This window comes from Callithrix jacchus, chromosome 20, assembly GCF_049354715.1.
Source record: "Callithrix jacchus isolate 240 chromosome 20, calJac240_pri, whole genome shotgun sequence".
Lineage (NCBI taxonomy): Eukaryota > Metazoa > Chordata > Mammalia > Primates > Cebidae > Callithrix > Callithrix jacchus.
In genome coordinates this window covers 8,557,866-8,581,567 of record NC_133521.1, presented here as the reverse complement: position 1 = coordinate 8,581,567, position 23,702 = coordinate 8,557,866, and the positions used below count along the sequence as shown (strand labels likewise).

Genomic DNA, 23,702 nt, shown 5'->3' with positions numbered 1-23,702 from the left:
GCATTCTAAAAGCCACTGTATTGGGGCCTACCTGGGAAGAGAGAGGACAAAGGAGGTGGCATTGGCTAGCAAGAGAGAGATGCCATGATGGCATGGGCAGCAGGGCCAACTGTGAAGAAAGACAGGTGGGAGTCCCCAAAAGTCAGTTGTGTGAATGTGGAAGTAATCAGAAGCCTTAGGGTCTCTGACAAGAAGAAAGCATTCTGTGCCTGGAGGAGCTCTCTTGGGCGTTGGGTGGAAGTGCTAGCTGAGCACACAAAGCAGAGATGCCAAGGAGCTTAATCGGCATGCTCAGCATTCTCATAGACTATGCTGGATAGGAGCACATATGTGAGAGGAGACAGCAGGGAGCACAGCCCTTACCTCATGACAGGATGCGAGTCACAGCACCAAGAGACGTTGCCAAGACTGGAGTTCCAGAAAGTGTCCTCAGTTCTTGCCTTCTTGCAAGAAAGAATTCAGTCAAAAGACCAATTAGTAAATCCAGCAAAAAAACACATTTATTGCAGAAGTGACAGCATGCTTTAAGACAAGAGTGGGCTGACTTGGCTGGAAGCAGCCCCAATACCTTCTGCATTTGATCTTTTCTCTCACTTTCTTTAGGTTCCTGCCTTTGTTCTTGCCCAGTTTGCACCCAGACTTGGGAAACCCTCCCTTAGTTTTGGTTAATGCACATGTGCAGAACCCAGTGATCACAACAAATTCTACCCAATGGTGGCATTGCTCATTACTGCCACTCAGGAAGATGGTACAGCCATCACATTTGTATTCATTGTGTCCATGCAGCTCTTAAGAATTCCCCTTTTGCCTTTCCCCTTCTTTATCAGAATGTAGTTAACACATTCTGACAGTTCAACCATGGAATGAGTGATTACTGATCATCTTAAGAGCCGTTCTGGGGCGTTTCTTCCCACATAGCTACCTTTCCTCCTGCCCGCTCATATCTGACTACCCTAACAGTTCCTCCTGCCTGCTCATAACTGCCTATCCTAACAGTTGAATTGAAAGGCTCTTGTTCAATCAAAACTTGAAACACTGAAAGGGTCATGTCCCAGGGAGATGGGAAACCTGTGCAGTTTTACATGGAATTCTGGGTAGGAAGAACAGACTGGATTCTGTCTGCTCACATTTGCTATCTAACTATTCTCTATATCATTGCCATTTTAGACATAAATCATTCAAGTCATGGTAAGATAGACATAAGTGAACTTCACTTTATAAATTCAAATATTGCTTTAAGTATATAAACACTGCTGTATAATTGTACAGCAATGGACACATTTTACAACAACTGATATTAAAATGTTATAAAAGGATATACTCATGTAAGAAAGTAAAAAAACTTTAAACTTAAAAACAGAAAAAATATTTTTTAGTGTTAGGTTCATGTAATTCATCAAAAGTATTTATCTTGGATTCCTTTACATAATAATCATCCACATGTGGTTAAGTGTTTGAATACCAATTGTTTACATATTATTAGAAGTGGGAAACTTGAGATGCTACAGAAAAATCTTTAAAAACATTATGAACCTGGAGAGAGATCCAAGATGGCTGATCACTAGCAGCTCAGGATTGTAGCTCCCAATGAAAATGCAGAGAACGAGAGGATGCCACACTTTCAGACGAATTTCTGTTGCTCACAGACCAGGAGATTCCCAATGGAGGAGCCCCACGGGTCACCAGTGTGACTCTTGTGGACAGCACGGTGGTTTTGCCAGCACCTTGGTGTGGCTGCTCTTGGTGCAGAGTAAACGGGACTGGGTCCCCTTTTGGCTGACGTTTGGAGCTCTGGGAAAGCAGAGCCGCCTATTCAGCTGATTGAAGGATGGACTGAAGAAGGAAGCCAGACCGGAGATTCCCCGGCAGAAAAGCACCATCAATCTTAATGCCACTGTTTTAGCCGACGCAGTGCGTTGCTCAGATTCCAGCACTGGGAATCATCAAATTGGACATCCACTCAGAAATCTAATTAGAAAGTCCATAATTACAAAGAGGACAGATGGATAGATTTATAATGAAAGGAAGAAACCAGCCTAAAAAGGCTAAGAATACCCAAAATCAGAACGTCTCTCCCTCTACAGGGGATCACAGTTCCTTATCAGCAACGGAACAAGGCCTGATGGAAAACTAGTGTGTTCCATTAACAGAAGTAGGCTTCAGAAGGTGGATGATAAGAAACTTCTGGGAATTAAAAGAACTTGTTCTAACCCAATGCAAAGAAACTAAGAACTTTGAAAAAAAGGTTTGACGAAATGCTAACGAGAATGGACAATACAGAGAGAAATATAAGTGATTTAACGGAGTTGAAAAACACAACACGAGAACTTTATGAAGTATGCACAAGTTTTAACAGCCAAATTAATCAAGCAGAAGAAAGGATATCAGAGGTTGAAGACCAACTTAATGAAATAAAACGAGAAGACAAGTTTAGAGAAAAAAGGATAAAAAGGAATGAGCAAAGTCTCCAAGAAATATGGGACTATGTGAAAAGCCCTAATCTACGTTTCATAGGTGTACCTGACTGTGACAAAGAGAATGAATCCAAGCTGGAAAATACTCTTCAGGTTATTACTCAGAAAAACTTTCCCAACCTAGCAAGGCAGAACAATATTCAACTCCAGATAATACAGAGAACACCACAAAGATATTCCTCAAGAAGAGCAACCCCAAGGCACATAATCATTAGATTCACCAGGGTTGAAATGAAGGAGAAAATACTAAGGGCAGCCAGAGAGAAAAGTCAGGTTACCCATAAAGGGAAGCCTATCAGACTCACAGCAGATCTCTCAGCAGGAACCCTACAAGCCAGAAGAGAGTGGAGGCCAACATTCAACATCCTTGAAGAAAAGAACTTTCAACCCAAAATTTCATATCCAGCCAAACTAAGCTTTACAAGTAAAGGAAAAATAAAATCTTTTGTGAATAAGCAAGTACTCAGAGATTTCATCACCACCAGGCCTGCTTTACAAGAGCTTCTGAAAGAAGCATTACACATAAAAAGGAACAATCAGTATTAGCCTTTCCAAAAATATACCAAAAAGTAAAAAGCATCAACATAATGACGAATTTACATCAACTAATGGGCAAAACAGTCAGCTAACATCAAATGGCAGTAATAAACTCACAAATATTATTATTAATCCTAAATTTAAATTGACTAAATCCCACAATCAAAAGACACAGCCAAAACCCATCGGTATGCTGCATCCAGACCCATCTAACAGGCAAGGATACATAAAGACTCGAAACAAAGGGATGGAGAAAGATTTACCGACCAAATGGAGAGCAAAAATAAATAAATAAATAAATAAATGAAAAGCAGGAGTTGCAATTCTCACCTCTAATAAAATAGATTTTAAAGCAACAAAGATCAAAAGAGGCAAAGAAGGTCATTACATAATGGTAAAAGGATCAATGCAACAAGAAGAGCTAACGATCCTAAATAAATATGCACCCAATACAGGAACACCCAGATGCATAAGACTTATTGAGAAGAGACTTAGATTCCCACACAATAATAGTGGAAAACTTCAACATCAATATTAGATAGATCAATGAGACAGAAAATAAACACGGATATCCAGGACTTTAACTCAGATCTGGAACAAGTAAACTTAATAAACATTTATAGAACTCTCCACTTTAAATACACAAACTATACACTCTTATCAGTACCTACTCATCACACCTACTCACAGGTTTAAATGAAATATTGGTTGGCTACTTGTTTGTTATTTTCTTCCCTCATTTTTTCCTGTCTCCATTATTAAGCACAATTATTGGCATAAAAGAGGTTTTCAATACCTATTTTTAGACTGTATTCTAGCCTGGGCAATAAAGCAACACTCCCGTTCTCTCTCCTTTTTCTTCATCCTCTTTCTTCCTGTCCTTCATTCTCTTTTCTTTTTTTTCCAAAAAAAAAAAAAAAAAAACAGAAGACACTTGCTTCATACTTGATTTGACTAGGTCAAATTTCACTATGGGGTGTCATAAAAGCACCCCAGTGAGGAGTCTATGAATTATAAGATTCAGTATTATTAAAAAAAGTCATAGAAAGAATTATCACCCACATTGTCTGGGAAAAGGAGTGAGAAGATTTTTGTATACAGAAACATTTTAAATGGCCACCAACTGAAACAGGCTTCAAACTCTTTCTTCATTTTACTTAGGAGAGTAACAACTTCACCTACATAAGGGACCCCCGTTGAGGTTTGGCAGGGGGGATGCTTTACAAATTTTGCACCCCTGGCTCATCAATCTATGTCCACTGGCCCCACCTGGGAGATTGCTGGGATGGGAAGGTGAATGCTGACCATTTCTGAGACTTCTTGTGTTTTGGCGTGCAGGGAGGTCCAGGGGTGAAAATCATATATATTCTGAAAGAAACAAACAGAACATGGATTAAATTACACAGAGCTTTGTTTTGGCAGGAAAATAAATCATTCTATTCTCTCTGAAATGAGATATGGGTTTGGAGTATATAAAAAGGGAGAGGGGGAGGGGAAAGGGGAGAAGGGGAGCGGAGAGGGAGAGCAGAGAGGATAGGAAATGGGAGAAAGGAGGAGAGGAGAAGGGAGAGGGAAGGGGGAGAGGGCAGAGGAGAGAAGGGAGGGGGGAGAAAGGAGGAAAGAGGGGAGGGGAGAGGAGGGGAGAGGGGGAGAGGGGAGGAGATGACAGGAGAGGAGCGGAGAGGAGGAGAGTGCATGGTAGCTACAGAGAAAAGAAAGATAACCTCAGTATATTCTTATGGTTTTTTCGATTCGGTGATACTGAAAGCATCTTTTTATCCCAGGGGAGAAGGAGGAAGACAATCCACTGAGAGGTGAGGGTTGCATCTTGTTAATTTTTTTTGTAGGAAATGTCGTAGGTGCACCGCAAACCTGTCTTGTCTTCCAGTTCTTTTATCCCTTCCCAAAACATCTAGTTAGGGAGGTTTACAGACAAATCCTAGGCTCCATTTTTCAGCTGCACCCATCACTGCTGCTCTGTGGGCATCTCTGGCCAGTAGTAAGATAGATCCAATGCCAGCTTCCACTCCTGCTTCTTTCTGCATGAGCTACCAACTCCTTTATTTAAAAAAGACTCTTGGCCGGGCGCGGTGGCTCAAGCCTGTAATCCCAGCACTTTGGGAGGCCGAGGCGGGTGGATCACGAGGTCAAGAGCTCGAGACCATCTTGGTCAACATGATGAGACCCCATCTCTACTAAAAATACAAAAAATTAGCTGGGCATGGTGGCACGTGCCTGTAATCCTAGCTACTCAGGAGGCTGAGGCAGGAGAATTGCCTGAACCCAGGAGGCGGAGGTTGCGGTGAGCTGAGATCGCGCCATTGCACTCCAACCTGGGTCACAAGAGTGACACTCCGTCTCAAAAAAAAAAAAAAAAAGACTCTTATTTTAGGTTTGGGGGTACAGGTGAAAATTTGTTACATAAGTAAACATGTGTCATGGGGATTGTCTTTCCTGTTCCTCTCCCTCCTACCACCCTACTGCCTCAAGAAGACCCCAGAATCTGTTGTTTCCTTCTTTATGTTCATAGTTCTTATCACCTATAAGTGAGAACATATGGTATCTGGCTTTCTGTTCCTGCATTAGCTTGCTAAGTATAACAGCCTCCAGCTCCAACCATGTTCCTGCAAAAGATCTGATGTTTTTCTTGTTTATGGCTACATAATATTCTGTGAGTCATCGGTTCCTGCTCTATGCCTGGACCAATAGAAAAGAAATGCTGTCTACCACACTGCAGGTTGGGACAAGGGTGGGAGTGAAAGCAGGCTTGAAGGCTTATCACAGGTCCAGGACCCTTAAGATCATGCACCCAGAAATAGCTATGGCTCATTCCATCTCCTCCCTGGAAACCCAGCTGCTCCTCCACAGACAGCACTTCCTTTCTCTCATGGCTGTGGATATGCAATCAGAGATCCAGATGTTCACCCTTCCTAGAAACATATTTGCTTAATAAGTAGCAAAAATCATGACACTATCATAGTCTACTTCATACTTACTAAAATTGGCTGGTATTTTTGAAGTCTGGCATGTCTTAGACATCATGCTTCATCCTTGTCTCTCAGAGAGCCATACCTGCATAAATAAAAGCACGTTAGGCTCAGAATTTCTTCACACATCTAAAAAAATAATTTAAAAAAAAACATTATGAACTAAACCAAACTAAAATCAGTTACAAAGCAAGCCAAATCATCTCAAAGCATATATTCAGTTGTTAGGCAATACCATTCCATTTCCAAAATCCAACTTAAATGCAATTTTGACAGAAAGGTCAAATGTGCTGCTTTAGTTACTTTTTGTGAATAAAGTTAACAAATGAATATCTCTTGACAATGAGAGCCCCAAGGACTTAAAAAAAAAAAGCTGTTAAGTTTGTTTCCTCTCCTGAAAAACACAGGTAATTATAATCTTTATTTAAAATGCATAAGTCAATTAGACAACTCAATTTTTTGCCAAAAAATACAAGAATTATATATCAGAAGTCTGAAAAGAAAAAAAAACACTGCTACAGCTAAACTTTGACAAGTCGTTCTCCATTCTGTTATCTAAGCTTGAAGTAGAAATCCCTAAGGTTTCTCTTGGAACATGAATTCTGTTGAGACCTAAATTTTCATTAAGATTTTCATTGCATGATGACTCCAAGGCTGGCCTTGCAGTATGAGAAGTAAATAAAGATTTGCTCTGCTCTTTTTTCTTGAAGAAGTCTGGTACCGACACTTGCTAGAATTTTTTTGTGTCTGTGAAGATTGCAAAAGACAGATACTGAGTATTTTGTTTTTTAAAAAATTATGTCTAAATGACTTGCATTGTTTAAAAAGTAACCATGAGTCAATAAAAGATACCACAAACCATGTTTTAACTCTGAAAATGTATGAGGGCATGTGTACCATTCACATTCTGACAGTTCAACCATAGAATGAGTGATTTCTGAGCATCTTCAGGGTAATAATGCGGCATTTCTTCCACATAGCTACCTTTCCTCCTGCCTGCTCATATCTGACTGAAAGGTTTGGATTGAAAGGCTCTTGTTTAATTGAGCCTTGAAACATTGAAAGGGTCATGTCCCAGGAATAATTTTAAAATTGTTCTAAAGAAGTACATGTATTTCTAGAGGATTTCTAACAAACAAGTAATTCAAACAAAATAGGGAGGGAAGAGCAAAAGCTATTAATGATGTATGAATTAACAGGTCATGTTTGTTGCCTTCTGAAATGGCTCTACTTAGAAGATTCTTAAGAATGCCATTAGAAATACTTGTGTTTAGGCCTGGCACAGTGGCTCACACCTGTAATCCCAGAACTTTGGAAAGCTGAGAAGGGAGAATCACTTGAGGTCAGGAGTTCAATTCCAGCCTGGCCAACATAATAAAACCCTGTCTCTACTAAAAACGCAAAAAAAAAAACCAAAAAAATCAGCCAGGCATGGTGGCAGATGCCTGTAATCCCAGCTACTGAGGAGGGTGAGGCAGGAGAATCACTTGAACCTGGGAGGCAGAGGTTGCAATGAGCCAAGATTGTACCACTGCATTCTAGCCTGAGTGACAAGAGTGAAACTGTCTCAAAAAAAATTTTTAAGTAAATAAACACTTGTGTTTCAAGGGTAACTATATGAAAAGATAAACATTAATTTGCTTTACTAGAATAACCATTCGACTACGTATATATACTAAAACATCATGTGGTACTCCTTAAATATATAGGAGTACCAAAATATACCCAAAAATATAAATCCAAAAACATTTTACTCCAGTAAAATAAAGCTAGAAATACTTGTATTTAGTAAGCCAGTTACAGAAAAAAAAAGATCTCTGAAAGACATTTTTAAGCATTTCTTTTCACCACCCGTGTACATTTCACCCATTATCTGAGAAAAATTAAGCATTTGGCACTGAGGAATCATTCAGAGCAACAACTCTCTGGGGAGGAGACAGCCAAGATCAAAGAGAACTCAATCATCTCTAAAGGCAATTTACTCCTAAAATTGTGACCAAAGCCTCAGAAGCAGGGCTTTCCCTTTTGGTCCATCTCAAAAAAAAAAAAAAAAGAAACACAAAAAACAAGACAAGACACACGCACACACACACACACACACACACGCAAACAGGAGAGTAAGATGAATTGTCCTGGATTAACTTTTTTTTTTGAGATAGAGTCTCACTCTGTTGCCCAGGCTGGAGTGCAGTGGTACTCTGCTCACTGCAATGTTCACTTCCCAGGTTCGAGTGATTCGCCTGCCTCAATCTCCTGAGTAGTTGGGATTCAGGAGCACACCACCATGCCTGGCTGGTTTTTGTATTTTTAGTAAAGATGGGGTTTCACCATGTTAGTGAGGCTGATCTTAAACTCCTGACCTCACGTGATCCACCTGTGGATTAACATTTCAAAGGTAAGTTCATTTACTAACATCATTTTTCAAAATTGTCTTATCTAGTTAGCTTTTACTTCCACCTAATCTCATGAATCTGTCTCACTAAAAATTATGCTTTTGAGGCAAAGTAAAGAGCTTCATTTATTTTCAATGATTCTGTGTTTTGACTTACTTGCTTAGTTCATCTAATGTAGATTCTCTCAGTTTTAATTGTTCTAGATACAGTTTCTCATATGTTTCCAATTCTGTTGTATTGTAGTCTGCTTGTGAAGTTTTGGCCTTGTAGACTTCAAATTTCAGATCTTTAATTCTAAGTCCCATCTGACTTTTCATGGAAGCATTGCTTTCCTCTGTTAACCTCTGTAACTTTTCTTGCAATATTTTCTGTATCTAAAACAAATTGAAAGGGGATAAATTTAAAAAATAATTATAAACTGAACAATTATTGTGTATTGTTTGTTTGTTTTGGGTCAGTGATCTAGAGAGCATTTTTAACTATGTGAAAAAAAATTGAAGGTTAATATATTTATTATCAGTATCAGCTAAATTAATAATTTAATCTGAATTGTAATAAAATGACATGCATACAGTAGCACTCATGAAATGTAACGCTCCAAGGAATAATAAAATGAATTTAAATTCTGAAAAACTGAACAACATAACTTAAGAATAATTCAAGAGTAGATTCAAGGGAAGATAACAAAAAGGAAGCTTCTCCAGAGTGTAGCTATCACTGAGTGAAACAGAAGCAGAGCAATATCCACGTCGCCAAGCGAGACACCAGTTTTATTTTAGAGGAACTGGTTGAACAGTGGGATTAACACCCAAAAAAGGCAGTGAAGGCAGCCCAAAGGCATCCAGCCGAGGCAAGGCAGGGCACTGCTACACCTGGAAAGTGTATCAGACACGGAGGACGGGGGGGCATCACCTCCTCAGTTCTCTGAATCAGATACAGCCATTCACTCCAAGACTTAGGCAGCACACAGACCAGGAAAACACTGCCTTGCTGAGAACCACCCGAAGTCACAGACCCAGGTGCCAGCCCAGGCTGGCAGCCCTGGCCAGACTGGTGCCTTGTTACTACAGACCAGGGTGAAGATTTGGACTAATACTGAGAAAGCTCTCAAAAAGAAACTGCCTGTCCCACAGAAGAGAGAGTTGAAAGTGGGGAGGGAGATACCACCAAACAGCCCCTCTCCGACAAGATTCAGCCACTGGAGTCCCTCTTCCGGGAGTTTCATAGTTAACACATCCTCCACCCAGGAACAGCCCGCTCAGCAGAGCAAAAGAGCTTTCCAGTGGGAAGGCAGGGCTAACCCCAGCAGTATGGTAGCCAGGCAAAGAATAAACAGCAGCCTGGGCTGAGACCAAGGCAGCCCAGCAGTGCCTACACAGGCTGACAATGGACAGACTGTCTCAAGTGGCACACTGACACTGGCATTAGAAAAAGAAAAAGCCACATACAGGAGAAATAACCCCAACTTTAACAGAAAGGACATCCACTCAGAGAAGATGGGAAGAAACCAGCACAAAAAGGATGAAAACATCCAAGTCCAGAACACCTCTCCTCCTCAGAGAGATCACAATGACTCACCAGCATGGCAACAAAGCAGGCCAGAAAACAATTTTGATGAGCTGACAGAAGCAGGCTTCAGAAGATGGATAATAACAAACTTCTCTGAACTAAAAGAACATATTTTAACCCAATGCAAAGAAACTAAGAACATTGAAAAAAGATTAGATGAAATGCTAACTAGAATAACCAGCCTAGAGAAGAACATAAATGACTTGATGGAGCTGAAAAACAGCACAAGAACTTCGTGAATCATACACAAGTTTCAATAGCCAAATTGATCAATCAGAAGAGAGGATATCAGAGATCAAAGATCAACTCAATGAAATAAAAAGAGAAGGCAAGAAAAGAGAAAAAAGAGTGAAAAGAAACGAACGAAGCCTCCAAGAAATATCTGACTGTGGAAAGACCCAATCTATGCTTGATTGGTGGACCTGAAGAAGACAGGGAAAATGAATCCAAGCTGGAAAACACTCTTCAAAATATTATCCAGGATAACTTCCCCAACTTTTAATAAAGCAGGCCAACTTTCAAATACTGGAAATACAAAGAACACCACAGAGATACTTCTCAAAAAAAGCAACCACAGTGCACGTAATTGTCAGATTTACCAGGGTTGAAATGGAGGAAAAAATGCTAAGGGCAGCCAGAGAGAAAGTTCAGGTCACCCACAAAAGAAAGCCCATCAGACTCACAGCAGATCTCTCAGCAGAACCATTATGAGCCAGTGTAGAGTGGGGATCAATATTCAACATCCTTAAAGAAAAGAACATTCAACCCAGAATCTCATATCCAGCCAAACTAAGCTTCATAAGTGAAGGAGAAATAAAATCCTTTATGGACAAGCAATTACTGAGAGATTTCATCGCCACCAGGCCTGCCCTACAAGAGCTCCTGAAGGAAGCACTAAACACAGAAAAAAATATCCAATACCACCCACTGCAAAAATTAACCTAATGGTTAAGGCCAATGATGCAATGAGAAAACTGTGTCAACCAACTGGCAAAACGAACAACCAGCAACAAACTGGCAGGATCAAATTCACACATAACAATATTAACTTTAAATGTAAATGGCCTAAATACCACAATCAAAAGACACAGACTGGTAAACTGGGTAAAAAGTCAAAACCCATCAGTGTTCTGTATTCGGAAGACCCATCTCACATGCAAAGACACACATAGGCTCAAAATAAAGAGATGGAAGAAGATTTACCAAGCAAATGGAGAGAAAAAAAAAAAAGCAGGGGTTGCCATTTTAGTGTTGGATTAAAATCAACTTTAAACCAACAAAGATCAGAAGAGACAAATGACACTACATAATAGTGAAAGGATCAATACAACATAAAGAGCTAACTATCCTAAATACATATGTACCCAATACAGGAGTGCCCAGATACATAAAGCAAGTTCTAAATGACCTACAAAGAGACTTAGACTCCCACACAATAATAGTGGAGACTTTAACACTCTACTGTCAACATTAGACAGATAAACAAAACAGAAAATCAAAAAGGATATACAGGACTTGAATAAAAAACTGGAATGAGCTGACCTAATAGACATCTACAGAACTCTCCACCCACTGCCACAGAATATACATTCTTCTCAGCACCACATTGCACTTACTCTAAAATTGACCACATAATTGGAAGTAAATCACTCCTCAGCAAATGCAAAAAAAAAAAAAAAACCGAAATCATAACAGTCTCTCAGACCACAGTGCAACTGAATTAGATCTCAGGATTAAGAAACTAACTCAAAACTGCACAACTTCATGGAAACTGAACAAGAGGTTCCAGCAGATTGACTGGATAAACAATGAAATGAAGGCAGAAATAAAGATGTTCTTCTAAACCACGAGAACAAGGACAGACATACCCAGAATCTCTGAGACACATTTAAAGCAGTGTCTAGAGGGAAACTTACAGCAATAAAGACCCACATGAGAAATGAGGAAAGATCTCAAATTGACACCCTATCATCAAAATTGAAAGAGCTGGAGGAGCAAGATCAAAAAAACTCAAAAGCTAGCAGAAGACAAAAAATAACTAAGATCGGGAGGACTCAAGATGGCACTGTGAGAACAACCCAGGACTGGAGCTCTCGTTGAATCTGCAAACGGTGAGTCTGAGCTGCATTTCCAGACTGATCTTTGTTGCCCACAGAACGGGGAAACTCCCAAGTATAAAAAAGACACGGGACGCCAGGCAGTAGGTCTGCCTGGCGAAGCCGGAAGCCGGGGCGGCGGCGGCCGGCCCTACCCAGCAATCCCCACAGGGCGCGCTTGTCCGGGTGCCCTGTTGAACTGGCAACCTGAGACTTGAGAGGGCTGGACTTGAGACTGAACGAGACTTGGACAGTAGGTCAGCCCAGGGGATTGCAGGGACAGATCGTTTGGGATACCCAGTGGGACGAACAAAACCGTGATTTCAAACTATCCCGAGCAGATGGTCCGAGACGCTCTGTGGGGGAGGGGCGTCCACCACTACCGAGGCAACCCGCCTCAACTGAGATACACGCCCACTGCTGATGCAGCCAGCCGTTGCCGAGGCAACCCGTCCCCACTGAGATACACACCCACTGCTGACGCACCAGCCGTTGCCGAGGCAACCCGTCCCTACTGAGATACACGCCCACTGCTGACGCCGCCTGCCATTGCTGAGGCAACACGCTACAACGAAGAGACTCCGCCGCAGGGCGTGGCGGAGACCACAGCAGAGCCTGCAGGAACAGGGCGAATCACACAACAGCAGGGCGGAGCCTCGGCAGCCAAACAGTGGCTAGTCTGCCTTCTAGCTGGGCAGGACACCTAATCAGACATCGAAAAATAAAGCCCGAACCCCCCAACACAGAGCATTTGAGAAAAAAAGGGTTTTTTTTTAATGAGCTCTGTTGCAGCAGAATCAAACATAGCAGCCTAACAGCCCTGAATGAACAACAGAGCTCACAGCTCAGCAATTGAGCTCCAAAAAAGTACACAGACTGTCTCCTCAAGCAGCTCCCTGACCCCTCTATATCCAAAAGACTGACATTTGGCAGGCATCATCCTGGGACAAAGATAGCAGAAAAAGAAACGGGTAGCATCCCTCACTGTGACACAGCTGCTAAAGGTGCACCCCAGACAAGCAGGGCCTGGAGTGGACCTCAGCAGTTGTACAGCGAAGGGGCTAGGCTGGTAGAAGAAAAACCAAGTAACAGAAATACTTCATCATCAACAATCTGGGTGTCCACTCAGAGACCCAATCGAAAAGTCAGCAACTACGCAGACGACAAGCGGATAAACCCACAAAGATGGGAAGAAACCAGCGAAAAAAGGAGGAAAACACCCGAAACCAGAACACCTCGCCTCCTAGAAAGGACCAAAACTCCTCACCAGCAAGGGAGCAAAGCTGGACGGAGAATGACTGTGACGAAATGACGGAATTAGACTTCAGAAGGTGGATAATGAGAAACTTTTGTGAGCTAAAAGAACATGTATTAAATCAATGCAAAGAAACTAAGGAACTTAAAAAAAGATATGAGGAAATGATAACAAGAATGGATAACTTAGAGAGGAATATGAATGAATTAAAGGAGCTGAAAAACACAATACGAGAACTTCGCAAAGCATGCACAAGTTTCAATAGCCGAATTGACCAAGCAGAAGAAAGAATATCTGAAGTCGAAGACCAACTCAATGAAATAAAACGAGAAACCAAGATTAGAGAAAAAAGCGCAAAAAGGAATGAACAAAGTCTCCAAGAAATGTGGGACTATGTGAAAAGACCTAATCTATGTTTGATAGGTGTACCAGAAGGGGACGAAGAGAATGAATCCAAGCTGGAAAATACTCTTCAGGACATCATCCAGGAAAACTTCCCCCACCTAGCAAGACAGGCCAACACTCAAATGCAGGAAATACAGAGAACACCACAAAGATATTCCGCAAGAAGAGCAACCCCAAGGCACATAATCGTCAGATTCAACAAGGTTGAAATAAAGGAGAAAATACTAAGGGCAGCCAGAGAGAAAGGTCGAGTTACCCACAAAGGGAAGCCCATCAGACTCACAGCAGATCTCTCGGCAGAAACACTACAAGCCAGAAGAGAGTGGGGGCCAATATTCAACATTCTTAAAGAAAAGAACTTTCAACCCAGAATTTCATATCCAGCCAAACTGAGCTTCAGAAGTGAAGGAAAAATAAAATCCTTTGCGAACAAGCAAGTACTCAGAGATTTTGTCACCACCAGGCCTGCTTTACAAGAGCTCCTAAAAGAGGAACTACACATAGAAAGGAACAACCAGTACCAGCCATTCCAAAATCACACTAAAAGTTAAAGAGCATCAACATAATGAAGAATCTACAACAACTAACAGGCAAAACAGCCACTTAGCATCAAAATGGCAGTATCAAATTCACACATAACAATATTAACCCTAAATGTAAATGGACTAAATGCACCAATCAAAAGACACAGACTGGCAAATTGGATAAAAATCCAAAACCCATCAGTGTGCTGTATCCAGGAAACCCATCTCACATGCAAGGATACACAAAGGCTCAAAATAAAGGGATGGAGGAAGATTTACCAAGCAAATGGAGAGCAAAAAAAAGCAGGAGTTGCAATACTCGTCTCTGATAAAATAGACTTTAAAGCAACAAAGATCAAAAGAGACAAAGAAGGCCATTACATACTGGTAAAAGGATCGATAAAACAAGAAGAGCTAATGATCCTAAACATATATGGACCCAATGCAGGAGCACCCAGATACATAAGGCAAGTTCTTAATGACTTACAAAGAGACTTAGACTCCCACACAATAATAGTGGGAGACTTTAACACTCCACTGTCAATATTAGACAGATCAACCAGACAGAAAATCAACAAGGATATCCAGGGCTTGAACTCAGACCTGGAGCAAGCAATTACGGAACTCTCCACCCCAAATCCACAGAATATACATTCTTCTCAGCACCACATCACACCTACTCAAAAATTGACCACATAATAGGAAGTAAAGCACTGCTCAACAAATGCAAAACAACTGAAATCATAACAAACAGCCTCTCAGACCATAGTGCAATCAAGTTAGAACTCAGAATACAGAAACCAACCCAAAACCGCACAGCTTCATGGAAACTGAACAACTGGCTCTTGAATGTTGACTGGGTAAACAATGAAATGAAGTCAGAAATAAAGAAGTTCTTCGAAACCAATGAGAACGAAGACACAACATGCCAGAACCTCTGGGACACATTTAAAGCAGTCTCTAGAGGAAAGTATATAGCAATAAGTGCCCAAATGAGGAGAATGGAGAGATCCAAAATTGACACCCTATCGTCAAAATTGAAAGAGCTAGAGGAGCAAGATCAAAAAAACTCAAAACCCAGCAGAAGACAAGAAATTACTAAGATCAGAGCTGAACTGAAGGAGATTGAGATACGAAACACTCTTCAAAAAATCAGTAAATCCAACAGCTGGTTTTTTGAAAAGATCAACAAAATAGACAGACCACTAGCCAGATTGATTAAAAAGAAAAGAGAGAACAACCAAATAGATGCAAGAAAAAATGATAAAGGGGAAATCACCACAGATTCCACAGAAATTCAAACCATCATCAGAGAATATTACAAACAACTCTATGCACATAAACTAGTAAACCTGGAAAAAATGGATAAATTCCTGGACTCCTGTGTCCTCCCAAGCCTAAACCAGGAGGAAGCTGAAACTATGAATAGACCAATAACAAGGGCAGAAGTCGAGGCAGCAATTAAGAGCCTACCACACAAAAAAAGCCCAGGTCCAGACGGGTTCACAGCTGAATTCTACCAGACACACAAAGAGGAGCTGGTACCATTCCTTCTAAAACTATTTCAAACAATCCAAAAAGAGGGAATACTTCCCAAATCATTTTACGAGACCAACATCATCCTGATACCAAAACCCGGCAGAGACCCAACAAGAAAAGAAAACTTCAGGCCAATATCCATGATGAACATAGATGCAAAAATCTTCAATAAAATATTGGCAAGCCGAATGCAACAGCAAATCAAAAAACTTATTCACCATGATCAAGTAGGATTCATCCTGGGGATGCAAGGCTGGTTCAACATACGCAAGTCTATCAACGTAATTCAACACATAAACAGAACCAAAACCAAAAACCACATGATTATCTCAATTGATGCAGAGAAGGCATTTGACAAAATTCAACAGCCCTTTATGCTAAAAACCCTCAATAAACTTGGTATCGATGGAACGTATCTCAAAGTAATAAAAGCTATTTATGACAAACCAACAGACAATATTATACTGAATGGGCAAAAACTGGAAGCATTCCCTTTGAAATCTGGCACTAGACAAGGATGCCTTCTTTCACCACTCCTATTCAATATAGTTCTGGAAGTTCTAGCCAGAGCAATCAGGCAAGAAAAACAAATAAAGGGTATTCAAATAGGAAAGGTGGAAGCCAAATTGTCTCTATTTGCAGACGACATGATAGTATACCTAGAAGACCCCATCACCTCAGCCCAAAAACTCCTGAAACTGATAAGCAACTTCAGCAAAGTCTCAGGATATAAAATCAATGTGCAAAAATCACAAGCATTCCTCTACACCAATAACAGACTTAAAGAAAGCCAAATCAAGAACAAACTGCCATTCACAATTGCTACAAAAAGCATAAAATACCTTGGAATACAACTCACAAGGAACGTAAGGGACCTCTTCAAGGAGAACTACAAACCACTGCTCAACGAAATCAGAGAGGACACAAACAGATGGAGAAACATTCCATGTTCATGGTTAGGAAGAATTAATATCGTGAAAATGGCTATACTGCCCAAAGTAATTTACAGAATCAACGCTATCCCCATCAAGCTACCATTGACTTTCTTCACAGAACTGGAAAAAACCACCATGAACTTCATATGGAACCAAAAGAGAGCCCGCATAGCCAAGTCAATTCTAAGCAAAAAGAACACAGCCGAGGGCATCACACTACCGGATTTCAAACTAGACTACAAGGCTACAGTAATCAAAACAGCATGGTACTGGTACCAAAACAGAGATATAGACCAATGGAACAAAACAGAGGCACCGGAGGCAACACAACATATCTACAACTATACAATCTTTGATAAACCTGACAAAAACAAGCAAGGGGGAAAGGATTCCCTGTTTAACAAATGGTGTTGGGAAAACTGGCTAGCCATGTGCAGAAAGAAGAAACTGGACCCCTTCCTGACACCTTACACTAAAATTAACTCCAGATGGATTAAAGACTTAAACATAAGACCTGGCACCATAAAAACCCTAGAAGGAAATCTAGGCAAAACTATCCAGGACATAGGAGTAGGCAAGGACTTTATGAACAGAACACCAAAAGCATTGGCGACAAAAGCCAAAATACACAAATGGGACCTAATGAAACTCCACAGCTTCTGCACAGCAAAAGAAACAGTCATTAGAGTGGATCGGCAACCAACAGAATGGGAAAAAATTTTTGCAGTTTACCCATCTGACAAAGGGCTGATATCCAGAATTTACAAAGAACTCAAACGGATTTACAGGAAAAAAACAAACAAGCCCATTCAAAAGTGGGCAAAGGATATGAACAGACACTTTACAAAAGAAGACATATATGAGGCCAACAATCATATGAAAAAATGCTCATCGTCACTGGTCATCAGAGAGATGCAAATCAAAACCACATTGAGATACCATCTCACGCCAGTTAGAATGGCGATCATTAAAAAATCTGGAGACAACAGATGCTGGAGAGGATGTGGAGAAAAAAGAACACTTTTACACTGTTGGTGGGAGTGTAAATTAGTTCAACCATTGTGGAAGACAGTGTGGCGATTCCTCAAGGCCTTAGAAATAGAAATTCCATTTGATCCAGCAATCCCATTACTGGGTATATATCCAAAAGACTATAAATCGTTCTACTATAAGGACACATGTACACAAATGTTCATTGCAGCACTGTTTACAATAGCAAAGACCTGGAATCAACCCAAATGCCCATTGATAATAGACTGGATTGGAAAAATGTGGCACATATACACCATGGAATATTATGCAGCAATCAGAAATGATGAGTTTGTGTCGTTTGTAGGGACATGGATGAATCTGGAGAACGTCATCCTCAGCAAACTGACACAAGAACAGAAAATGAAACACCACATATTCTCACTCATAGGTGGGTGATGAAAAATGAGAACACATGGACACAGAAAGGGGAGTACTAAACACTGGGGTCTATTGGGGGGAAAAGGGGAGGGCCAGTGGGAAGGGGAGGTGGGGAGGGATAGCCTGGGGAGAAATGCCAAATGTGGGTGAAGGGGAGAAGGAAAGAAAAGCACACTGCCATGTGTGTTCCTACGCAACTGTCTTACATGCTCTGCTCATGTACCCCAAAACCTAAAATCCAATAAAAAATTTAAAAAAAAAAAAGTTTGCTTCTTCTGAAAAAAAAAATAATAATAACTAAGATCAGAGCAGAAATGAAGGAGATAGAGACACAAAAAAAATGTCAAAAAAATCAATAAATTCAGAAGCTGGTTTTTTGAAAAAAGTCAACAAAAATAGACATACGGCTAGCCAGATTAATAAAAAAGAAAGAAGAATCAAATAGATGCATTTAAAACAATAAAGGGGTATCACCACAGATTCCACAGAAATACAAACTACCATCAGAGATTACCACAAACAACCCTATGCACATAATCCAGTAAGCCTGGAAGAAATGGATAATTTCCTGGACACCTGCACCCTCTCAAGCCTAAACCAGGAAGAAGTCAAAACACTGAATAGGTGAATTACAAGGGCTGAAGTTGAGGCAGCAATTCATAGCCTACCAACCAAAAACTGCCCAGGTCCAGATGGTTTCACAGCTGAATTCTACCAGACATACAAAAAGGAGCTGGTACCACTCCTTCAGAAACTATTCCAAACAATCCAAAAAGAAAAAATCCTCCCCAAATCATTTTATGAGACCAACATCATCCTGATACCAAAACCTGGCAGAGACTCAACAACAAAAGAAAACTTCAGGCCAATATCCATGATGAACATAGATGCAAAAATCTTCAATAAAATAGTGGCAAATCGATTGCAACAGCAAATCAAAAAGCTTATCCATCACAATCAAGTAGGCTTCATCCTGGGATGCAAGGCTGGTTCAACATACCCAAGTCTATAGACAAAATTCACTCATAAACAGAACCAAAGACAAAAACCACATGATTATCTCAATAGATGCAGAGAAGGCCTTCAACAAAATTCAACAGCCTTTCATGTTAAAAACTCTGAATACTAGGTATCAATGGAATGTATCTCAAAATAATAAAAGCTATTTATGACAAACCCACAGCCAATATCATACTGAATGGGCAATAACTGGAAGCATTACCTTTGAAATCTGCCACTAGAGAAGGATGCCCTCCCTCACCACTCCTATTCAATATAGTACTGGAAGTTCTAGCCAGAGCAATCAGGCAAGAAAGAGAAATAAAGGCTATTCACTTAGGAAAGGAAGAAGTCGAATTGCCTCTATTTGCAGACGACATGATTGTATATTTAGAAGACCCCATCATCTCAGCCCAAAATCTCCTGAAACTGATAAGCAACTTCAGCGAAGTCTCAGGACACAAAATCAATGTGCAGAAATCACAAGCATTCCTATACACCAATAACAGACTTAAAGAGAGCCAAATCAAGAATGAACTGCCATTCACAATTGCTACAAAGAAAATAAAATGCCCAGGAATACAACTATCAAAGGATGTAAAAGACCTCTTCAAGGAGAACTAGAAACCACTGCTCAATGAAATAAGAGAGGATACAAATGGATGGAGAAACATTCCATGCTCATGGTTAGGAAGAATCAATATCATGAAAATTGCCATACTGCCCAAAGTAATTTATAGATTCAACGCTATCTCCATCAAGCTATCAATGACCTTCTTCACAGAACTGGAAAACACCACCTTAAACTTCATATGGAACCAAAAGAGAGCTCACATAGACAAGTTAATTCTATGCAAAAGGAACAAAGCTGGAGGCATCATGCTACCTGACTTCAAACTGTACTACAAGGCTACAGTAATCAAAACAGCATAGTACTGGTACTAAAACAGAGACATAGACCAATAGAACAGGGCAGAGACCTCCGAGGCAATGCCACACATCTACAACCATCTGATCTTTGACAAACCTGACAAAAACAAGCAATGGGTAAAGGATTCCCTGTTTAATAAATTGTGTTGGGAAAACTGACTAGCCATGTGCAGAGAGCAGAAACTGGACCCCTTCCTGACACCTTACAGTAAAATTAACTCCAGATGGATTAAAGACTTAAACACAGACCTAACACCATAAAAATCCTAGAATAAAACCTAGGCAAAAACTTTCAGGATGCAGGCATAGGCAAGGACTTTATGACTAAAACACCAAAAGCATTGGCAACAAAAGCCAAAATAGACAAATGGGACCTAATTAAACTCCACAGCTTCTGCACAGCAAAAGAAACAATCATTAGAATGAACTGGCAACCAACAGAATGGGAAAAAATTTTTGCAATCTACCCATCTGAAAAAGGACTTATATCCAGAATCTCCAAAGAACTAAAACAGATTTACAAGAAATAAACCAAAAACCCCATTCGAAAGTGGGCAAAGGATATGAACAGACACTTTTCAAAAGAAGACATATATGAGGCCAAGAAACATATGATAAAATGCTCATCATCACTGGTCATTAGAGAAATGGAAATCGAAACCACATTGAGATACCATCTCACACCAGTTAGAATGGCAATCATTAAAAAATCTGGAAACAACGAATGCTGAAGAGGATGTGGGGAAATAGGAACACTTTTACATTGTTAGTGGAAGTGTAAATTAGTTCAACCATTGTGGAAGACAGTGTGGCGATTCCTGAAGAACCTAGAAATAGAAATTCCATTTGACCCAGCAATCCCATTACTGGGTATATATCCAAAGGATTATAAATTGTTCTATTATAAAGACACATGCACATGTATGTTCATTTCAGCACTGTTTACAATAGCAAAGACCTGGAAACCACCCAAATGCCCATCGATGACAGACTGAACAAAGAAAATGTGGCACATATACACCATGGAATACTATGCGACCATAAAAAAGGATGAGTTCATTTCCTTTGCAGGGACATGGATGAACCTGGAAACCATCATTCTCAGCAAACTGACACAAGAACAGAAAATCAAACACCACATGTTCTCACTCATAGGTGAATGTTGAACAATGAGAACACTTGGACACAAAGAGGGGAGCTTCATACACTGGGGTCCATTGGGGGAGGCTACAGGAGGGATAGCAGGAGGGAGGGTGGGGGAAGGATGAGGTCGGGAGAAATGTCAGTTACAGGTGATGGGGGGATGGCGGCAACAAACCACCTTGCCATGAATGCACATATGCAACAGTCTTGCATGATCTGCACATCTACCCCAGAATCTAAAGTACAATAAATAAAAAATAAAAATAAAATAAAGAATAATTCAAGAGTATAGTATAATTTCTAAATCGCATCTCTTTTTCTAGTAGTCTTGTTTTATGTCAACTGGTCTTAGTAATCAAATGATGAGAATCATTATTATGGAAGATCAAATTAGTTACAATAATAATGGCAAGTAAAATATTTAAAGAGAGAAACAGATACCACTTTCCTTCTAGAAATCTACCAAATCACTATAAGATAAGTAGCAAAAACACATACTATATATATATATATATATATATATATATATATCCAAAATATAATTTGCAGTGAAATGAATGAAGGCACATTACAGATAAACAAACTAACCTGTATAAATTGACGGATGTTTTCTAATTCTTCTGTTATCTCCTGGCATGCTCTTCCTTCATCCTCCTATTTACAGCGTTTCAATGGACTATGTTCTCACATACTCATTTCCATGTAACTTTTGAGGTTTATTAGTTCTTCCAACTTCTCCTCATCCTTCTGCAGTGGTTCATGTTTGTTTTCCATTGTTTTTAGAGATAATAATGCCTGCAGAAGAACTTTAATCTCTTCATCTACATGTAGACCGTCTGAAGATGCAGTTTCCACTGCTTCCGTAAGATCGGTCCGTGTAAGTAAAATAATGTGGTTTGGTAATGGAGAAAGAAGACTTAGAATAGCCTAACATAAAAAGAATAATTTTTTAAATAGATTCAGTTGCAATAAAATGTTACCTATAGCAGTAGATTCTTAAAATATGGATCCTTGAATTACTTAGAATATCAAAAACAAATTTAAAACCAAAAGGAATCACAAAAATAGGTTTTACTCACAATCACCTTTGCCATACATTTTTACGTGATAGTAGACTTTCATTTTCCTAACTGTTTAATGTATTTCCTCTTTAAAATGGCTCAAAGTCACTTTTTGTTTTTGAAATGGAGTTTTGCTCTGTTGCCCAGACTGGAGTACAGTGGCATGGTCTCGGCTCACTGCATCCTCCACCTCCCAGGGTCAAGAGATTCTCCTGCCTTAGCCTCCCAAGTAGCTAAGATTACAGGCATCTGCCACTGTGTCCAGCTAATTTTTTGTATTTTTAGTAGAGATAGGATTTCACAGATGGGGTTTTGTATTTTTAGTAGAGATGTTAGCCAGGCTGGCCTTGAACTCCTGACATCATGATCCACCCACCTTGGCCTCCCAAAGTGTTGGGATTCCAGGCGTGAGCCACAGCACCTAGTCTAAGTCACTTCTTAGTACAAAGTCTCGCGCCTCTTCACATCCTTTGTCATTCCCCACATTTTCTAAAGGAGTGTTAGGGATGCCATATTAAATTATTCAGACCTAAGCCAATAAATCACTCCCAGAAGAAGACTTGAAAACAAGCCTTAATTAATGAATCTTTATTATTAAAAAAAATCCAATAAATTAGGCATACAAGGAACATATTTCAACACAACAAAGGACATATATGGCAAAACCACAGCTAACATTACACTGACTGAGGAAAAGCTGCAAGTCTTTCCTCTAAGAACCAGCATAAGGCAAGGACACCCACATTCAGCAGTTGTATTCAACCCAGCACTAGAAGTCTTACCCAGAGCAACTGGGTGAGAAAAAAAATGGAGGGCCTCTAAATTGGGAAAGAAGAAGTCGAATTGTTTCTATTTGCACAAGACCTGATCCTATATATAGAACAACCTAAACTCCTCAAAGAAACTCTCAGAACATTTCCTCAAATTGCTGCAGAGTACACATTCTTCTCATGGGCACATAGAACATTCTCCAGGATAGACCATATATTACACCAGAAAACAAGTCTTAGCAGATTTCAAAAACTTGAAATCATATCAAGCATCTTCTCAAACTGCAATGGAATAAAACTAGAAATTAACACCAATTACAACAGCTAAAAAATAATAAAATACTACTCAGGAACAAGTTTAACCAAGGAGGTGACAGAGCTTCCCTGTAAGAAAAACTATGAAACACTGATGAAAGAAACGGTAGAGGACAAAAACAAATGGAAATATATCCCATGCTCATGAATTTAAAGAATTAATATTGTTAAAATACTACCTGAAGGAATTGACGGGTTACATATGATATCCAATAAAATATGTATTAGTCCAATTTCACACTGCTATAAATATACTACCCAAGACTGAGTAAAATGTATGAAAAATAGGTTTAATCGGACTCACAGTTCTGCATAGCTGGGGAGGCCTCAGGAAACTTACAATCGCAGCAGAAGGGGAAG

General features: G+C 40.0%; 1 protein-coding gene across 1 annotated transcript in view; it reads right to left on the bottom strand.

The window, feature by feature from the left end:
* Positions 1 to 23,702, bottom strand: part of LOC108589347 (ankyrin repeat domain-containing protein 26) — a 92,665-nt gene that overhangs the window by 6,733 nt on the left and 62,230 nt on the right. The window contains exons 10-14 of the transcript XR_013530146.1: positions 21,785 to 22,123; positions 8,548 to 8,765; positions 6,008 to 6,083; positions 4,281 to 4,379; positions 364 to 440 (exon numbers count right to left, since the gene is read on the bottom strand). The gene's annotated coding sequence lies outside the window, so the exon portion shown is untranslated. The remainder of the gene's footprint in view (positions 1 to 363; positions 441 to 4,280; positions 4,380 to 6,007; positions 6,084 to 8,547; positions 8,766 to 21,784; positions 22,124 to 23,702) is intronic.